The following is a 3,808-nucleotide window of genomic DNA, read 5'->3' as shown; positions in this document are numbered from 1 at the left end:
CTAATTAATTATTATGACTATATCTTTTTTAAATTAAATTCAAAATCATTATACTAGTTTTAGTGTATACTTAATTATCATTTCTTGTTACTACTAGTTACTAAATAGTACAACTTACAGAACAGTTTAACTTTATTTGGATGAATTTATTTTTTTAAGAAACTTAGACGTATTTAATGTTTTACATAAATATAGCTCACTTTATTATCTTACTTCAAAACTACAAAGTTTTGTTATTTAAATAAACTCCTTTGGTTTTTTGCTATTTTTTTTTTATTTCAAGACAAACTTTTTAGTTTTTTGAACTTTAAAAAAATTCAAGTTCTTTCTTATCACATACTATTTTCTTGTTGTAAACTAAATCTTTGCAGGGTTTTATTATTTTAAGATGCAGCAAAATATTTTAAGCTAAACGTTTTAACTAGCATATATTTATTTTTATAGAGCAGGGTTTCCCAAAGTGGGCGATATTGCCGCTGTGATTTTAGTAAGTTGGAGGGCAATAATTAGTAAAGGGGCAAAGGGGGGGGGGGCAATTTTTTGGAATATTTAAAAATTTTGAAACTTACACTAGACATTCTGGAGTTGCAGATAAAGAGCAAAAAAAAAATATGGTAGGTAATTTTGAAACTTATACTAGAAATTCTGGAGTCGCAGATGAAGAGCAAAAAAAAAGGTCTGAGTGTTTTAAATAACAGCTTTTACTTTTTGAGTAGTTTTGTTGGAGGGGCAAAAGCTTTTTTTATTTCTTTAAAAGGGGCAATTTGAAAAAAAAGATACATAAAGCTATTTTTATTTTTAAAGATAAAAAAAAATTGTCTACTCTGTAGTTTTTTAGCATAACGGACAAAAAGACTATACTGAGTATGTTTTAATATTTATTTTTTATTTTCAAGATAAAATATTCTTACTAAAGAAGTTTGTTGACTTTTATGAAAACTAAACTTAAGTATCCCAACATAGTTGATAAGGCTGTTAAGTTTTAGCTTTTATTAAAATTAAAATGCTTAAACCACTTAGTTAATTTATTACATAAAATACAAAAAAGTAATGCTTATAAAGTTACAAAACAATAGCATGTTACATTTTATTTGTGTACAAAAAATAAAAACAGCAGTAAAACATTCGAATTGAATTTTCTACTTTTGTTCTTTTTTCTTCACCTGTAGATATAAGACAAAAAATTAACAATTTACTTATTAAAAAAATGTAAAGGGCTGTAAGTTTTAGTTTATATTTATTTGAAAGAGTTAATTGTTTTAGGACTTCTGCTATTTTTTTATTCAAACATGAAGATGCTTAAAACTACAACAAAATAATTACTTGCATATATTTTTATCAAAAATTATTTTTACTTCTAAATTTCATAAAAATTAATAGTTTTGCTTAAAAAAACAACAGAAATCGCCGTAAATATTAATTTTTTTAAATGTTGAACATTATATGTTTTTACTTTAATTTATATATTTACGCACTAACTTCATATGTTAATACATTTTTTTTTCAATAAGAGTATTTTTTGTATAAGTAAACAAATATAAACTTACACTTTAACATTTTAGTGCACATTTTGAAGCAGTTTTTAATACAATATTAATAAACAAACAAAAAAAAAAACTAACATTTTACATGTTGATGCACATTTTGAAGCAGTTTTTCTTACACAAAATAAAATAAATAAACAAAACAAACTAACATTTACATATTGATGCACATTTTGAAGCAGTTTTTCTTACACAAAATAAATAAATAATCAGAAACAAACTAACACTCTACATTTTGATGCATATTTTGAAGCAGTTTTTCTTGCACAAAAATAAAAAATAAACAGAAACAAACTAACATTTTACATGTTGATGCATATTTTGAAGCAGTTTTTCTTACAATATTAAATAAATAAACAGAAACAAACTAACATTTTACATGTTGATGCACATTTTGAAGCAGTTTTTCTTGCACATGCATCTTTTTGGGCAATTTTCCAAAACGCATTCTGCCTTTGGTTTTCCCTCTTTGTCGGCTGAAGTATTAAAAATAATATAATTAAAAAGTTTTAAACTTTTTGAGTTTTTTACAATATGTCAGAGCGAAAATTATAAAAAACTATAAAGTTTATTTTCTAACTGTCTAAAAGTATTGGGAGTTCTAATCAGCTTTTAATGTTTTTATTTGTGTTTATTACAGTAATGAAGTTTTCAATTTACAAAGTTTTTCCTTTTAAATAAGTTGAAAATTTTAAAATTAAATTGTGATTTTTTACCATATTAAATTTATAACTTACTTGATTTGTTTTGCAAATCAGCTAAAGGTTTCAATTGTATTCAAATTGAGTTTTTACAATTTATTAATTGGTTCAATAAAACAGTTAACCTCTTTAGCTGAACTACAAAACATAAACTCATAACAAACTAAAATTAGCACTTGTTTGTTTAAGTTGTTAGAACTAAATTCGTTGTGCACAAACAAATCATTTAAATTAAAAACACTGTGAGAATAATAACAAATAATAATAAACCGAACTAAAAAATAGCAAATAACAAACAAACAAACCGCAATTTTCATCAGCACACTTCACACACGCGACTTTGCAGTCAGCATCTTGCTTGAAGCAATCTCTCACCGCATTTCTTTCCGCTAGTGGGCACCTGAACGCTGACGTCTGGGCAACTGGAAAAGTATATTAATTAAATTAATTGTTGTATGTGAGTTGTTTTTTTTAATAACTAAAGGCTCATCTTAAAAGGCCAAATGCTGACGTCTGCGAAACTGGATTAATAAATTAAAGAATTATTTGTTGTCGTTTTTTGAATAGTTTTAGGACCAGCTAAAAGGCTTTTAAAGCTGATTCTAAAGCCACTCAAATAAATAAATTAAATCAGTTATCTTATTCTTATTAACTGTTATTTTTTAATATTTTTTTGTATCCGACAAACTGAAGGACTTTTTGCATTTGGATCAGCTCTAAGGACTTTTTGCATTTTGAAGCTAAACTAAAAGTTATTTACAAATAATTCTTAGATGTTTGATGAAAGTTTTAAAATTTGTAGACGTTGAAAAAGAAAAAGTTATTTTAGTTTAGTTTAAAAAATTGTTAACAACAAGTTTGTTTCTCAAAAAAAAAAATTTTACAACTTTATTTTTAATCATCAAGCTTGCATAGTATTTATGATACCATTTTAAATTATCCCAATATTTTTACTGAACGAAAGTTTTCAATGATTATATTTTCTAATATTATTATTCTAATAACTATTTAATGGTTCTATTCAAAAGTATTTATTTTTCGCTGAATAATGTTAAATAGCTTACACTAAAATATATCATGTTAGAAAATTTAAGATAATCCTGCAATTTATAGTTAGTGTTCGTCAACAAATAATAAATATTTTATAGTTAATTGTTTTTTACTCACCAAACACAAAAGCCAAGAAAAGAGTGAAAAGTGCAAATCTCATTTTTTTTTAAATAAATCTATCTGTAAAAATATTCACTTTTTTATAACGTCTAGTTGTATTAACTGTGTTTAACTACTTTATTTAAAAATTTTTATTCGTTTGTATGACAAAACGCTTTGAAAATAGTTTTTTACAACTTATAACAAATTTCAATTTAGTTTAAATTAAATGGCTATAATTGTTTTTAGCAATCTTTGTATTACAGCATTTAAAAATGTTTATTTATTTTTATTTATTTAAAACTGTTTAGTCCTATAAAAACCAAGATTTTTTTACCGAATCGGTTCCAGTCGATTTTAAATAGAAACCTGAAACTTTTACTTTTATCAAGTCTACTAGTTCAGTACACTTAA

General features: G+C 24.3%; 1 long non-coding RNA gene across 1 annotated transcript; it reads right to left on the bottom strand.

The window, feature by feature from the left end:
- Positions 1 to 1,073: 1,073 nt before the first annotated feature.
- LOC145837109 (uncharacterized) lies at positions 1,074 to 3,477 on the bottom strand. Its single transcript, XR_014369914.1, has 4 exons — positions 3,413 to 3,477; positions 2,551 to 2,667; positions 1,917 to 2,020; positions 1,074 to 1,163 (listed from the first exon to the last, which is right to left on the bottom strand). It is a non-coding gene; the product is annotated as an uncharacterized LOC145837109 (long non-coding RNA).
- Between the last annotated feature and the right edge of the window lie 331 nt (positions 3,478 to 3,808).

This window comes from Thalia democratica, chromosome 5 (assembly GCF_965202585.1).
Source record: "Thalia democratica chromosome 5, ktThaDemo2.hap1.1, whole genome shotgun sequence".
NCBI lineage: Eukaryota > Metazoa > Chordata > Thaliacea > Salpida > Salpidae > Thalia > Thalia democratica.
The sequence above is the reverse complement of the archived record's forward strand: the minus strand, read 5'-3'. Positions and strand labels throughout refer to the sequence as shown.